The 18,104-nt window shown below is 33.6% G+C and overlaps 1 pseudogene; it reads left to right on the top strand.

The window, feature by feature from the left end:
• Positions 1–260: 260 nt before the first annotated feature.
• Positions 261–13,777, top strand: LOC127079982 (uncharacterized; annotated as a pseudogene).
• The last annotated feature ends 4,327 nt before the right edge of the window (positions 13,778–18,104 follow it).

Genomic DNA, 18,104 nt, shown 5'->3' with positions numbered 1-18,104 from the left:
AAGAAGTTTGGTCGAGACACCCATCAGATCTCAACAAACTTAGAGTATTTGGCTGCATAACCTATGCTCACATTAGGCAAGACAAGGTCAAACCTAAAGCTCTGAGATGCATGTTCATGGGATACCATGAAGGAATCAAAGCTTATAGGTTATGGTTCCTAGAGCCAGGTCACATAAGGTGTATCACCAGTTGAGATGTAATTTTCAATGAAGCTGAGATTGCTTTCAAGAAAACTGACGACGGTAGTCTAAGTGCATAAATGTTTGAAGAAGCTCTAGAACATGAAGAGATTCTTGTTGAGGTGGAGCATGTTGATGCTAAATTACGTATCCCATATCAAGTCGGAGAGGAAGCACAAGATGCTGAAGATACTAAGGAAGTTGAGGAAACTGTCGATGACTACCTGTTGACAAGAGATAGGTCGAGAAGAGTCATCAAGCCACCTCAAAGACTTGGGTATGCAGATCTCATAACTTATGCCTAAGACTTAAATGGATTTTGTGACGAGTTTGCCTAATACTTCTAAAAAGAATGATTCAGTTTGGTTTATAATGGATAGATTGACTAAATCGACTTATTTTGTTCTGATTAAGATCAATTATTCGTTGCAGAAGTTTGCTGAAGTGTATATTGAGAAGGTTGTTAGCTTGCATGGTATTCCTTAGAGTATTTTTTTCTGATAGAGATTCGAGATTTACATCGAGGTTCTGGGGGAGTTTATAGGAAGCCAATGATACTAAGCTAAAGTTGAGTTCTGCTTATCATCCGCAAACAAACGATCATATAAAAAGGACTATCGAGTCTATAGAGGATTTGCTGAGAGCTTGTGTTTTGGAGCAGGGAGGTAGCTGGGACAATTACCTACCGTTAGTTTAGTTCACTACAACAACATTTTTCGTTCTAGTATTGGAATGACACCATTTAAGGCTTTGTCTAGTAGAAGGTGTAGGCCACCTTTGTGCTGGTATGAGCATGGTGAAAATGTTGTGCTTGTAACTGTGATTGTTCAACAGACTACTAAGAAGATCAAGATGATCCAAACGAAGATGAAAGATTCACAGAGTCACCATAAGGGTTACCATGATAAGAGGAGGAAAATACTTAAGTTCCTAGAGGGAGATAATATGTTTTTGAGAGTTACTCCGGTGACATGTGTTGGTCGTGCTTTGAAATCTCAAAAGCTTACGTCATGTTTCATTGGTCCTTATCAAATTATGAAGAAAATAGGAAGTGGCCTAAAAAGTTGATTTACCACCGTCTCTTTTGAATCTTCATAATGTGTTTCACGTGTTTCAACTTCGGAAGTATGTTCCAGATTCGTCTCATGTGATTCAAATAGATGATGTGAAAGTGAGAGATAACTCAGATGTGGAGGCTTTGTTCCCAATGATTATCTCTTTTGGATGAGAAGTTTTATACTTGAAAGGCTTCTTGGGAAGAGTTGAGACTTCTAAACTATATGGGGTTTCTTCAAAATCTTTAGCTTCTGAGTGAGCTTCAGAATTAGGTCAGCTTCTGGTAGACTAGTATTTGAGCCTCCATCTTCTGAACGTCTGATTTCTGAAGGACCAACCTCTGAATGATCTTCAAACACCTAAATATCTGTAAAACTTTCAACAGGCTCTGACATATGATAGTCAGGCTCTTTTTCATTAAATTTGACGTTTATAGACTGTTCAACCATTCCGGTTTCAGAATTACATACCATGTATGCTTTAGAGCATTCAGAGTATCCTAAAAATATACCCTTTTGAGCTTTAACATCAAAAATTTTTAGGTTGAATTTATTGTTCAGAATGTAACGTGTACAACCAAACCGGTTAAAATAAGATATGCTTGGCTTTCTTCCTTTAAATAATTCATATGAAGTTTTATTCAGAATTGGTCAGATATAGATCCTATTATGAACATAACAAAATGTATTAACAACTTCTGCCCATAAGTATTTTGGAATATGATTTTCATGGATAATTGTTCTAGCCATTTCTTTCAAGGACCTGTTCTTTCTTTCCACAACTTCATTCTACTGAGGAGTTATAGGAGAAGAGAACTCCTGGATGATTCCATATTTTCACAAAAATTCTCAAATGGCTTATTTTCAAACTCACCACCATGATCACTTCTGACTTTCAAAATCTTTGATTCCTTTTCAGACTGAACTTGTGTGTAGAAGTTTCTAAATACCTCATATGATTCATATTTAGATCTTAAGAATTTAACCCAAGTCCATATACTATAGTCATCAACAATGCCTAATCTATATTTCTTCTCATTGATTGAAGCAATCCCCACATGACCAAATAAATCAATCTGAAGTAATTCTAAGGGTCTGGAGGTAGAGACAATGTTTTTAGATTTAAAAGAGGTTTTGTTAATCTTTCCTACTTGACATGCTCCACACAGAGCATCTGAGTGATAGTCAAGATCTGGAAGCCCTTTAACAAGTTGTAGCTTGCTAAGTTTGGAGATAAATCTCCACCTAGCATGACCTAACCTTCTGTGTCAGAGCCATTTCTCATCACTTATTGAGATAAGGAAAACTCCCTTATGATCAGTCAATTCAGAAAGATTAATTTTATAAAACTTTCCTTCCTCTTACCTTTGAATAAAATGGATTTTTCAGATTAATTGATAACTGAACATAAGTTCTTATAAACAAGACTTCATAACCATTGTCACAAAATTGACTAATGCTCAGTAAGTGATGTTTGAGTCCACTTACTAACCAAACACTATTGACAAATATTAAGAAATTACCAATAGTACCCATACCAATGATCTTCACTTTTTGTCCTCTTCCCCCCCCCCCCCCCCCCCCCCCCCACTTCCCTTCTCTTCATATTCAGGGTTTGGAACATATGTTTTTCTCTCGTCATATAATGTGAGCAGCCACTGACCAGGTACCATGATTGTTGTCTTATTTCTCCCTTTAGGCATATCAGTAGCAAACACAATTTCAGACTTAGGTACCCATAGTCTTATGTGTCCTATATTGTTAGTTCTGACAGGCTTCCTTTTTTTTTTAGCCTTTGCTTGATAAAAGGGTCTAGACTCCTTCCAGACTTTTTGCTTATAAATTTTTTGTATTGGATAAGTTTTGACTTTGGCTTTTGAACCCTTTAGAACCTTTGATTCATAAGTTTTGGGTTCTGATATCTTTAGAACCTTTGACTTCTGAATGTTAGGTTCTGATTTCTTCAGGACTTTTAACTTTAAAGTCTCAAGTACTGATTTGTTCAGGACCTTTGATTATATTATCTCAGGTTCTGATGAGATCAGAGTTTTTCCTTTATCATAAGCAAACACAAAATAAGTTTTCACCTCTGTTTGAGCACTACTTGAAGAAGAAGGCGAGTTTTTTTTTCTCAAGAGTTGAGTTTTTTCATTAGGACATCTTTCACTGTAACCCAAACCTTCTCCTTTGCTCTTACTCACTCTATATATTATGGAAGCAAGTTTTGTTCTCTCAAGACCAGTCATGATAAAATCTTGAAGAACCATTTCATGCTCACTCAGAGATTTATCAGACATTTCCTTTAATTAAGCCATATGATCTTTTTCTAAAGATTAAATTTTATCTTGAGAAGACTTTAGTTCTTCTTTCAGAAAATTATTTTCCCTTTTTAAAGTTTTCATGTCTCTTGCCTTATCTTAGAAATGAGTCATGAGGTCTGGAATAAAAGAGATCATATCAGAATGAGATAGATTAGAAAATACCTTGTCTTCTTCATCAGACTCTGAATCAAAAGTTGATTCGAATTTTGTGTCAGAGGATATGAGAGCCATCAGTGCCAAATTTGTTTCTCCTTCATCTTTGTCTGAACTGTCTTGATTATCAAGTTCATCCCATGTTTCCATGAGACTCTTCTTGAATTAAATTTTGAAGTTGTACTTCTGGAAGCTTCCTTTCTTTGGTCTGTCTTTCTGCATATCAGGACAATCAACTTTGAAATGACCATGCTTCTTGCAGTTGAATAAATTCTTCTGGTCACCTGCTTTGTCTTTGTAACTAGATCCTCTGAAGCCACTACTTTTACCATAGAATATGTTGTTCCTTTTTGTCAAATGCTGAAACCTCTTGATGATAAAAGTTATCTCCTCATCATCAGAGTCACCATCAGAAGCCTCTTCTAATTTCCAGACTTTTTAGGCTCTGACGACTTTACCATAAGATTTTTCAGCTATTGACTTCAACGTTAGTGTTTTAGATTTCATCACAGGCTCATCACCGTTCAGTTCCATCTTATGAATTTGAAGTGATATATGACCGTAGATCTGTATCTAGCAGGGAGGCTTCTCAAATTCTTTACATGGTTAGAAATAGTGTAACTTTTGCTCAGAACCTGAAGGCATGATACTAGAACTTGAAACCTAGAAAAATTGGTTTCAACATCTTCATTCTAAAAAAATCATAATTTTGTACAAGAAGGTTGGGCTTAGCCTCTTTGACTTGTTGGTTCCCTTCATAAGTAGAACACAAAGACTCAAAGATAGTCTTAGCAGTAGACTTATCAATGATCTTGATATACTCAGAATGAGGTAGAGCTTATATCAGAATGCCTCTAACTCTATGATGTTTTCTATAAATTTTATTCTAAGTTGGTGTAAGAGTTTTCCTATTCTTTACCATTCCAACACCATTAACTTCATGTTAATTCCATCTTCAAGGATATCCCATAACTCATCATCAAGACCAATGATATAATTATACATTTTACTTTACCACCATTCAAACTGGGTGGAGTCACCAATAAATGTAGGTGGTTTAGCTGAGTAATGACTTTTCTCATAAGTGTTATAGTCATAGGGTATGCCACCAGTACCGATCATTCTAGATGCATCTGACATGAAGGAACACATATTTTTCTCAGGATCTTTTATTGTACCACTGTAAAGTGTTTAGTACAGACCGTGCTCTGATTCCAACTGAAGGTGAGAAAAATACACAAGAGGTGGGGTTGAATTGTGTATGTAAATTCTTTTTCAACTTCTAAAAACCAACTTCAGAGTCTGAACAATTTTAGAGTCTGATATCAAAATTTTAATAGCAACGAAAGAATAATATTTAGAAGCAAGAAGTCAATCAACACACAGTGTTTATCCTGGTTCTTCTCCTAAACTGGGAGTAATCAAGTCCTTTTGTCCAACAAGATATTTCCGCTATAATCAAACTGATTACACTTTGCTCAAGTAAACTAGCAAGAGACTTCAATTGCTCAATCACACTAGAAAGAGACTTCCACTCAAGCAATACATCAAGACATTTCTGCTCAAGCAAGCGGCTTCCACTGCTCAAGAAAACTAGCAAGAGACTTTCATTGCTCAAGCAAACCAGCAAGAAACTTCATCTAATTTAAACAAATAGTTTAATAGAAACGATTACAACTATACTTTGATGAAAAATCAGAAGTATAGAAGTGTTACAACAACCACAATGATTCTTAACACTTAAGATTTCTAAGATATACAAAGATAACAAATCTTAAGAGCTTGTGAAATAAATAGATAAAAATTCAGCTTAAAGTTTTTACTTAATGCATTCTATTAGATTGTTTAATAGTTGTTAACATTCCTTCAAATCTTCAACTCCCTTTTATAGAGGCAGAAAAAGAGTCGTTGGAAAGTTGTTTGCACATGTGATCTTTGAAAAGAAGCAACTCCAAGAGAGAGACGTTGGAAGATAAACCCTGTTAAGATATTCAACCAATGTGTAATAACATAGTCCACTGCTTCGCTTTCATACCAGGTATAAACCAGACGTTGGGAAGGACTAAAGAAGTCACATTAACTTTCCTTGAGCCTTGCACTAAGAGACTATAGTTGACTTTTTTTTCATAAGTCTGATGTTGACAAGATAGGTCTGCTATGGAAACAAAGTATGGACTAGAAGCTGAGAACCTTTAGTGGAGGTCTCTAGAGTCTGAGCTGTCACGAGAGGCAGTGATACCATAATCAGAGTCTAAACCTTCAGAAGATGAAACTCCACGTTCAGAGTTTGATCCTCCAAAAGCTGAAATGCCACTTTTAAAGTCATCAGATTCTGATCCATCAGAATCTGAGACATTCAACTTCTCTACATATGCTTTCATCAGGGTCAATTCTGATTTGAATATTAAGCTTATAATCATGCACACTTAAACATATGTTAGTATACTCAATTGTTCTTTAAATAATTTTCTATCATCAAAATCCAAGGGATATGGACAATTTTGTTTCAACAAGCAGCACACCATATTTCATCTAATTCGATTTTCCATGAACAAATCAAGCACATAGAAATATATTGTCATTATGTAAGAGACAATGTACTAGAAGGAGAAATCACCACTGATTTTGTAAAATCCAAAGACCAATTAGTTAATATGTCTACAAAATCTCTTAGGGGTTCTCGAGTGGAGAAATCACCACTGATGTTGTAGTGCTTTTTAAACACATTATTTATTCAGTTGTCTCTCACTCTCTTATACTTCAATAGCCGCAAAGAAATGCGCTTTTCTTTATCATATTGGAGAGAGTCCTTGTTCACACCACAATAATGTTTTGAAATCTTCTCAAGACTTGTTCAATCAATTAATTCACATAAAAAATATGCTTAGTGTGCTGATCAAGTTATCCAAAATAGACTTTACCTCAAGAGCTCTATTAATTTTATTCGTTGGCTCGTATTTCAAGCTTATTCCTTAAGAGGTCATAATGAATCATTTGGATTAAAAAATAGAGGTAAATTTATTGAAATGGAAAAACTCTTAGCATCATACAATGATGAACTTGCAAAAGCATTACTAGAAAATGCTCTATATAATTCAAAGTATACCTCTCATTCAATTCAAAAGGAAAGTTTGCATATCATGTCTAGTAAAGTGAAAAGTTATATCCGAGAAGAGTTTGGGGATTCTAAATTTTGCATAATTGTTGTTGAATCACGTGATGAATCTTTGAGGGAGAAAGTAATTATTATCTTGAGGTTTGTGCATAAAAATGGGTGTATTCAAGAATGATTTTTTGAGCTTGTGCATGTGAACAACCCTATGGTTATCCATCTTAAAAATGAAATTTGCGATGTTCTTTCTAGACATGCTCTAAATGTTTCAGATATTCATGCACAAGGGTATGATAATGCTTGTAATATTATAGGGGATGGGAATGGATTTCAAGCATTATTTATTAAGGATTGTCCTTATTATTCTTACATACATTGTGTAAGACCCCAATTTTGACCCTAAGATCCCTCATGCTATCTCATCATATGCATTAGCATTGGGATCACATCTTGGCATCCTCCTCACCCCTCATTCATTGAGTTTGTATTGGGAGAGATCACCAAGCACTTTTGATTGTATCATACTTAATTTTTCTTTATTTTAATAACCAAAATACCAAAAATATGCCAATGTATAGTTTATTGTTTTGTAGGTAATATACATGCTCACCTATGCTCTATCAAGCTCATATCTAGGGTTTAAGACCCTCAATGCAAAGCGCTCAATCAAGAAATGATTAACATTGACTCTAAGTATCATATATGGATCCCCATGATCTTCACATGTTATTTTGATCAAGAAATTATCAAAAGTTTGGAGTTGGTTTGCCTTGGAAACCCTAATTCATCTGGGTATCTTGTGTGACTTCTTCAACAAGTTTCTTCAACATTTGATAAAATATTTCAAGGGAAACTTCACATTATATCACCTTATGCATATATGATCCTCCATGAGTCCCAAAAGTCAAGATAATGTCTAGCTAGCAAGTTGGTTCATGGTGGTTGACCAGAGGAAGTCAATTGATCAAAACTGGGGTTCCATAAACCCTATCTCCTACAATTTTTGTAATATGAAATTTATTCCAAGATAGACGTTACTCTAAATGACATTCCAAACAACTTTCATGTTGATGTCTAGAGCTAAGTTTGCTTGGAAAGTCATTTTTTATGGTGAAATATTATAGGTCATTTTGTTTAAACCCTAGTTTGGAGGTCAACTTCCCAAGACCATAACTTGCTCATTTTTTATGATATGAAATACATTAAAATTGCATGATAAAATTCAAGATGTCTACTCCAACTTTATGTTTAGAATAAGTGCAAATTTAAATTGCAAATGCATGTGCCAAGTGAAAACATTATAGGTCATTTTGGGCCAATACCATTGAACAAGTAATTTTCCTCAACTTCTAAAATGCATAACGCCTTCATGCCGAATCTAATTTAGGTCAAACTTGTGACAAAATTTAAGAGGTTTAAAAGAGTTAAAACTTTGATGAAGGAATTTTTCTCATTTGAAGTCCATAGAAAGAGTTATTCAAGGTGGAAGAAGTGAACATTTGACTTGGGACTTAGAAAAGTTTCAAATATGTTTGATTTCCCAAACTTCCATCTCAAAATTCATCATGCTCCAAGATTCAAATGAAAAGGTGTTCAACATGAAAGTTGTTCCCCTTGGTATCACCTTTCCAAAACATCCAAGATCATCTCATTTGGATTAAAATTGAGGGATTTGCATATGGCTTCATTATGGAAAGTGTTTTGGCAAGATTGGATTTCAAATGATCAAATTCTTTTGCATGCTTACACATGATGCATTCAGTACTCTTTACACACAAATGGGAAGTGGATTTCATCATTCTCGAAGCCCAAACCATTGCCCATCCACCCATGCAAAAAGGTTTCCAAATTTGTCCAATTTTTTAGTGGTGCAAATATCAAGTGCATTGCTTATTTAAACAAGCTTAAGGCTTCAGATTCATCATCAACACCTCGCCCAAGCTTTGCTAGACCAATTCAAACCCTCACTGCCATAGAATTTTCTGAGATTTCTCTTGAAATTGAGCTTGAACTTCATCTCCTGTTTGGAAGTTCAAACTCCAGAAATTCACTTCCCTTTGCATCTCATTTGGTTTCTGCAAGCAAGAGAAGGAGAAAGCAATCAAATCCAAATAAAGATCAAGTGGAATTAGATCAACTCGAAGGTGATTTTTTAGAAACTTCTTCTCTTCGATTCTCTCTTAATTCTCCATTATTCTTGTTGATTTTTGGTTTGCTGAAGTCCTACCAATGTAGGCAACAAGATTGAGTTGCTTTGAGGTCAAATCGAAGCAACTCAGTTCATGATCCTCAAAATTCAAATCATTGTATCTTTTTATATACTTGGAATTGGAAAAAATTGAGGCCAAATTCGAGCTCCTGAGCATTTTTTTTCTTTGAATCCATGTCTTGCTTTTTCATTTTGGTGATGGTTGAAGGTGGACCAGTCCGGTGAGGTCCACCGGAGAAGAAGACCGGAGCTCTGACTCCGACGATGTGTTGGAAGCATCTCAACCATATGTTCCTTTTTAAATGTTTTAATCTTCGGCGTTGATTGTGATTACCACGCGTGTGTCTCATTTGACTGCAGTGCATGTGGAAAGCGCTCTGATCACCATCTGATCTGCCACCTCAATTAATGATGGAGATCAGATGGTCCACGTTTTTTTGAATTTTTGAATTTTCCTTTTATTTGCTTATTTTTCATTAATTCATATTAATTTCATTATTGATCCAAAAAATATGGGACTTTCACCAAAAAATTTCAAATATTTTGTTCTTTCATTTTCTGAGTTAAAATTATTTTTTGGATCAATATTGATATTTTTCATGATTTAATTGTTTTTATGCATATTTTAATTGTTTAAAAATACTTATGACTTTTCAAAAATAATGAAATTTTTTCTCCAAGGTCCTTTGACCTTACTTGACCTATGATAAATCTCTTGTCCATTTATTTGGTGTTTTAAAGAGATTTTAGGTTTTTGATCAAACATAATTTAATTTAATGCATTTTTATTTGACTTTTAATTGTTTAATTGTGTAGAAATTATGTTGAGCCAGTTTTATTGACTTGTGAAGTTTGACTATGTGCTTGAGCTTTGGTCAAAGTTGATTTGACTTTTGTTGTACTAAAATCATTGGATTTAGGAGATTGATGAAATATATATTTCATCTCCCAAAATGAATGAATGATTTTAATTTGATAAAATTCCTCCCATGACCAATTTGTGTTTGTCTCATTTCCCATCCCTCTTCATCTTCAATCCCATTCTATCCCATCCCTTTCATTGGCCAATGACATCTCAATATCCTAAGGCTAATTGGTTCATTAATAACTTTGTGTTAGCTGAACCAATACATGTATGGATGAGATTATGTCCATCCTTTGATCATTTTCTTTTTGTGTGTGGTATGTTTTAGGAGTATGGTTCATTATACCATATCTCTAACATGCATTAACACCAAAAAAATTATTGCCCAACCTCAGATAGTTGTGACTTCTGCATAAGTCCAATTACGATTGCTTAACATAACGCTAAATTTTGACACAAAGGCATATCATTCTAGTAAGTGAGATTGTAAGTCTCCCCCCTTTCATGGTATTGTGTGAAAACTTAGTCTTTTTTCCTTCCTTTGGAAGATGTCCTGGTTCAAGGATTCATGCTTGTGAATAGAGGGTTGAGTGTTCTCCAAAGAATGACTTAAACAATTAAAAAGTAAAACTCCACTAACATCTAATCAACTAACATTTGACTAACTTTTAATTTCAAATCATTTACTTTATGCACTTTCAATTCAAGTCATTTATCATTTGCCATTATACATATCATTTAACTTGTTTATGTTTATGTCATTTTCACTTTGCTCACTTGAGCCATATATTATGATTGTATATATTTGTTTGTGTACCTTGTTTGTGTTTGTGGTCTTAGGACCTTAAAATACTTAATAAACAGCAAAAAACCCCTAAAAATACTTGTGTGGACTGTTGGATTTGACCTGAGCTTTGGGCTTAGAATTAGGTAACATTCCCTATGCAAAAGGACTTGGCCAATGCCAACATTTTTGAAACCAAGTTCTTGTGATTTGAGCTTTCATCTTATGCAAGTGTTGAGATCTTTCTGAATTCCCCTGCTACATGGTCTTGATGCAAATGTTATTTGGAACCTGTGTCTAATGCCTTATTCTGAGCCATTCAAGGAGTGTGTTATATGATACATGGGGAAGATTATGAAGAAGACTATGAAGTTCCAGCTTGGACGTGGCTATCTTTTTTTGATGCCTTGATCTTCATTGTGCTACTTGCTTATTGATATTGCTTGATTTAAAGTCCAAAGGAAAATTGGGTTTGTATATGACATTCTTGTCTATTGGATTGCATCTCATTGGTCAGATCTTTTCAACTCTCAACTTTTAAATTTTTTGCTTAGGATTAGTCTCTTCATCTCCTCCTATTTCTTAAATTTCAAATCTATCCCCCTTTTCAAAATCTTCTTTGCTTGTAATTTCCAACTTAGACTCTTTATTGCAAATTAGAAACCTTGACCTTATGCCATTGCATTTTTAAACTCTTTTCTTAATCAAACGTGTAAATGAACTTAACCATATTGACTTAAAATTTCAAAAAACAAAAAAGAATTAACACTCATTCAAACTCTTTTAGGCCTTTTTGTGCCTCTTTCAAACTTAAATTTTTGCTAAAAGCAATTCACTCAGTTTGAAATTGATACAACGAACTACGAGGTTTTGACCCCTCATTTTATGTTGGTATGTAGGCACAAGTCCGAAGGTCTTGTCAAACACAAAAATATATAATTAATGAATTCTTTTTCTCATCCCCACACTCTATTTATTGCAAACATAATTTTATACCAAAAACACATACACACATAAAAAAGGGCTCCCTAGGAGTATCTAGGACACTTTAGGTGCTAACATATTCTCTCTGTGTAACCAACCCCCTTACCTGTAATCTCTGGCATTTTATTAGTTTTAATTTAAAAACTTCTTATCTTTGAGTTTTGTTCGTACTTTTCCCTTTTCCTTTGGAAACAATAAAATCGCGGTGGCGACTCTGGTTTTATTGACGTTAAGTTTATCCATAGCTTAATGGTCATGAATTTACCGCTACACATTGTTTTGCACATAGTTTACAACTTGCTTTGGTTGTTTCTTCAAGAGAAGTTTTTCTTGTTCATGATTTCTTTTCACACTTGACTCTTATTATGAGTGTTGTATGTTCTTCTAGTAAGCGTTATAACGAGTTACAAAATTCCATTTTTGAGGAGATTTCACATTTGCTAGAGATTGGTGACCTTGATAGTGGTAAATGACAAAATCAGATTGACACTTTGAAATGAGCTGAAGATACACATTGGAGCTCACATTTTTCTTCTGTTTGTAGTATGATAGATTTACATAATCTAACTTGTGTGGTTCTTGCAGATATTAGAAAAAATGGGAGAGGCTATGCTACACGCGAGGATGCTAATGCTGCTTATAAGTTTATGAAATCATTTGTGTTCAGATTAATTTTACACATATGAGAGAGCTTATGGGAATTACAGATCGTTCATGTCAAGCTTTACAGCAAAAATTTCAAGATATACTTAATGTTATGCAGTTAGTCACCACTATAAAGACTTTAATTCAAAAGTTGAGAGATGATGGTTGGGATGGTTCATTGAAAGATGTAATATTGTTTTGTGAAAACATGATATTGATTCTCCTGAATGCATGCATTATTTATTAAGGATTGTCATTATGCTTATTACATACATTATTTTGCACATAGATTACAATTTGCTTTGGTTACTGCTTTAAGAGAAGCTTTTCTTATTCATGATTTCTTTTCACACTCGACTCTTATTGTCAATGTTGTATGCTCTTCTAGTAAGCGTTATGATGAGTTACAAAATGCCATTTTTGAGGATATTTCACATTTGCTAGAGATTGGTGAGCTTGATAGTGGTAAAGGACAAAATCAGATTGGCACTTGAAATGAGTCGAAGATACACGTTGGAGGTCACATTTTTCTTCTGTTTGTAGTATGACAAATTTGCATAATCCAACTTGTTTGGTTCTTGCAAATATTAGAAAAAATGGGAGAGGTTATGCTACATGTGGGGATGCTAATGTTGTTTATAAGTTTATGAAATAATTTGTGTTCATATTAATTTTGCACATATGAGAGAGCTTATGGGAATTACAGATCGTTTGTGTCAATCTTTACAACAAAAATCTCAAGATATACTTAATGTTATTCAGTTAGTCACCACTATAAAGACTTTAATATAGAAGTTGATAGATTATGGTTAGGATGGTTTATTGAAAGATGTAATATTGTTTTGTGAAAACATGATATTGATTCTCCTGATTGTAATGCAGTTTATATATAGCGTGAAGTTCGTGCACGTCATCAAATGGATCACATGACTATGGGTCAACATTTTAGAGTAAATTTGTTTTGTGTTACAATCATTCAACAACTACAAGAATTGGGTCATAGGTTTTGTGAGCAAACAATGGAACTTTTAAGTCTAAACAACAATTTGATTCCTAAGGATATTTACACAGCATTTGATATGAATAATATATGTGCACTTGTAGATAAATTATATCCTATAGATTTAAGTGAGCATGAGAAAAATAGTTTGAGATATCAACTTCAACACTTTCATCTTGATGTTGTTGGTCATCCATATTTAAATAACTTATCAATTATATCAGAATTGTGTGAAGCTATAAAAAAGACAGGGAAGACATATACATACTATTTGATTGATCAACTAATCTATCTTATCTTAACTCTTCTAGTTTCTATAACTAATATAGAAAGATCATTCTCAACAAGGAAGATAATCAAAACAAGATTGCAAAATAAGATGAACGATGGACTTTTTACTGACAATATAATGCTTTACATTGAAAATGAGATAGTTGAACATTTCAACCATGATTCAATTATTGGTTAGTTAAAGTTTTTAAAAGGGCGAAAGGTAGAACTTTAATTAAGTCGAGGTTAATTATTGTTATCTTTGTATTTTGTGCCATATAAGTACATGTGATGTGATATGAAGACAAAATGATATGAGTTCCGATTGATTTGAGTGTTTCATTATGTGAGGTTTGAGGCTAATATGTTGTAATTCATTTGTTGTATTTAACTTGTTTATATTCACTCTGTTTCAAAATAAATGTTACATTTTCAAAAATTATTTATCCTAAAATAAGTGTCTCTTTTAGTTTTCATTGTAATTTTAGTTTTGATCTTCCAATTGTATCCTCTAATTAATACTCTTAATTTATTATTTTTCTCATCTTGCATTAATCAAAATAAAAATACATCAATAATAAATAAGGATACTTTGGTAAAATTGACATTCTCTCATTCGTTTATTATATTTTTTTAATATGTGTAAAAGTGTCGATTATGACACTTATCTTGTTACATATTTGCATAAAAGAGTATTAAGTATGTATAATTCTATCTCTGACTTATGATAGGAATTCCATGCAAAAACACACAAAAGACACCGTTCAGTTCTAAGATTATCCGGAAATAAAAGTAAATTAGTTAAAGTAAAAACTCGATGTTAAGTTACCCTAGATCACAATATTGATTTCCACTTGAAGGTACATTGAAAAGAAATATAAAAACAATAAATTTTGGTATTACTTACTTATTAGCTATGCATTTAAGGAGATCATTGCTGCCAAAACGGTAAATATCAATTTTTTCGAGATGATCACAACTTCGCTTCACAACATTGAAACAAATCTTCAACAAATACGTGTCATCATAGGATGTATAAAAGAGATTAGTCATCTTAATAGTGCTTCACATGAGAGAATCCTTGCAAATGTTCCACCATAGAAGGCACACTCGTCGTGCACTCGTGAAAAGTTCAACAATACAGAGTCTCAGAAGGATGTTTGCTGTCAGATCTCTTGGAACATCAAGCCAGTTTGGAATGGAATTCGACTCCATCAGCCAACCATGCAAATGAAACGATTTGGTAATACCTTTTATAAATACCTACGGTGAAACAATTAAGCGTTCTACTATAAGTTCATTTAAAGGAATGGTTTGAAAAGTGAATGTAGTTTCAGATCAAGTTTGGAAAAAATTAAAACGTTTTGGGGGACAATAATAAAAGTTGCTATGTTTCCAACAATAAGAATGAGAATAATGTTGTTCTTTTTCCCATAAACATTCTACATAGTAGTATTACTTATCATTAAAAAAATACATTTTTTTAATATAAAATTGAATGCAAATAGTATTTTTAGTAAATCAAATCACAAGCTTTAATTAATTTAAAGGGTTAAAGTCTAAAAAAATTCTAAAGACATATTGTGCAAAGAATCTTTAAGAAAATGTATTTGTGTTTGATAACTTAATGTTTGAATGTAAAACAATTAGATAAAAATCCAAGAAGTAAAATGTATAATTGCTTGAAAGATAAAGTAACCAAAGAGAATCATAAAATAAATTAAGGAAAAAATGTTTAGATTAAAAGTGGAACGCTGATTCATACATTTCACATAATTTTTTTAGCTCTGTAACTTGGATGTTTGAATTCTATAGAGAGCGATAATGAAAAATGTTAACCCTTGTTATAGATATCAAATCGACTTATATACATGTACATCAATAACCATCAACAATGGTTAACTCTCCAACACTCGACACATACACTATTATGTGACTTTTTGTCATTTGTTTTACTTCCACGTGTCTTCAGCTCTTAAACTACTGAAAAATTACTATGGTTGTCGAAAAACATCTTTAGGTCTTCCAATTGCCTTTGTTGAGAAGCAACTTGTTTATTTTTGAATCTTTGTGATCTTGGCATCAAAAACATGATTTGTATACTTGTACTTAGCATGTATATTTATCTCACCTTCACTCTTGTAGAATATGTTGAGTAAAAAATCTCAGGCTAATATATGCCCCACCAAATATGCCACTTCTGATCATGTTTACAATATGGAAGATAGGTGGCATTTTTAGTACACTCTTGACATTGTTTAAAGTAGTATGCATATGTCACCGTCATCATGACCACTTTCCCCTAGTCGTCACCTCAATAAACGTGTGTGCAATCACGACGCCGATTCCAACTTCTAAGGCCATTGTGGCCCACATTATTTAACCTTTTAAAATACAAATAAAATCATTAATTAACAACTTTAAAACAAAAAATCAAAATGTCATTTGTCTTGATTTCAGAGAGAAACTAAAGAGTCTTCTTCCACAACTATATATACCTTATTCTCCTTCTTTCTTCTTTTTCTCCATATTGTTTTCTTGTCTGAACCCTAAGAGTTTTTACTTTCCTGCAACTTTCATTTTTATCACCCCTTCTTATACTCAAGTTCTAAGAACAATGAATTCTTCTGACACGAAAAAGAAACTTCCAATCCCTTGTACTGCTGATCTTCAATGACTTGTCCTCCTTAACAACCGGAGCTATGTTCTAGAACCTCTTGAGAAGGAGAAAATTGCCATTTGGGATTCCATGGTATTGATTCCCTTTTCTCTTACAGATACTGTTCATGCATTTTTGGGTCTTTTGCCCATATCATCTATGAAACCAACCAATCTGGAAAAGTTTTTCCCTTGTTTACCATCAAACAAACCTCGTGCGTTTGAACATAGAAGTTTTGAGTTTGGATTCATGGAACATCTCAACCGTATGTTTTGTTCTTATCCTTCCACCAACAGTGATTCTTACCTTAGTTGGTTGCACAAAATACAAAAGAAGAAAGAACAAAATTAGAAAGATCAGGGTATTTTTGATTTGATCCAACTATCAAAAATTGGACCCAGGTATAAGCTTAACATGCTTATAGTTACTATCTGTTTTGGGGAGTCTTAGACTAACACTTTTCATTTACCATGTGGTTGGACACTCCTACTCTTTTAGATATTGTTGATATCACTGGTCTTCGACCAACTGGGGAAAGTTTTAACCTTACACTTAAGCACCACATCCAACTTAATTTTACTTATGACCATCCTAGCTTCAACAACTACATCAAAGACCATCATGACAACACCGAGGAAGTCTCTGACTATGAGCATATTTCTTTCCTCACCCTCTGGCAATCCCATTTCATTTTATGTTCTAGCTCCCTCAAAGTAGCCAATTGTAAGTGCAACTTTCCATTAGACGTATTTTGTATGATGTCAAAATTAGGATACTTTAGCGTTTATGTATATTGGACGATATCCTCTGATTCTCAATGTGCATAGTAGCATTAGGAAGCATTTAAAATATTTGGAAAAAGTTTCATGCATCAAAAACAAGTTTTTATGGGCAAAACAATCTATGTGTCAACACATACATGCTTTAGGTCGACACATAGAAGAAACATTTTCCTATATGTCGACACATCCGATTTTCAGGTCGGTTAATATACTCCATTTTTAAAGCATGTAGCTTCTGTTTGATATGTTACCTCTACAGGTCGATACATGACCTATACAGGTCGACGCATAACATATATAGGTCGCAACTGTTAGACGATAGTACCGATCTAGAAGGGGGAGGGGGTTGAATAAATCAGTATTTAAAATTTAGAGCTTTTTAAAAATGTTTTCAAAGGTTACGAAATCTCCCTAGACCACAATCGTCTAAACGACCTGTTAATGGAAAGATCGGATATGCGGGAAACCAAATGGAATAACTAAGATGGAGTTAATCAACTACTATCTTAACCAATCGATTAATTACCCCAATCCTTGATATAGTTACCATTAATGATGAGTTAACACAATAAGAGAATAAGTAAAATATTGATAGACTCGTGTGAGGTCAATTTTATCAAACACTTGGTGTGCACTTCACATCAAGTCTCAATTTCACTCGAATTGAATGTGAAGAATTTTACTTAGTTGCAATCAAAGTGATTGCACCAATTTATCGAACAGATTCTATACACAACAATTAAGCGAGATTAATTTTACTATTAAATTCACACTAGACTCAATTAATGCAGAATTTAAAGAGTTAAGAGAAAGAGAGAACAACACCAGATTTATTTAGGCAGTTCCCCTTTCGTCCTCGGTTAGGGTACGTCTGCCCCCAATTTCAAAACTAGAATTGAGATATTTATTATCAAATTACAAAGTTAATACAAGAGAAGAAATGATCACCACCAACCAACCCCAAGTGTTGTTGCAGATCCTATTCACTTCCCCCATTGATTCAAGTTGAACCAAGTCCTTCAAGCATTCCAAATAAACCTCCGGGTTATAGTTACCTTATTGCAAGAACTCTACGTTCTCCAAAA

The sequence above is a fragment of the Lathyrus oleraceus genome, chromosome 5 (assembly GCF_024323335.1).
Source record: "Lathyrus oleraceus cultivar Zhongwan6 chromosome 5, CAAS_Psat_ZW6_1.0, whole genome shotgun sequence".
NCBI lineage: Eukaryota > Viridiplantae > Streptophyta > Magnoliopsida > Fabales > Fabaceae > Lathyrus > Lathyrus oleraceus.
The sequence above is the reverse complement of the archived record's forward strand: the minus strand, read 5'-3'. Positions and strand labels throughout refer to the sequence as shown.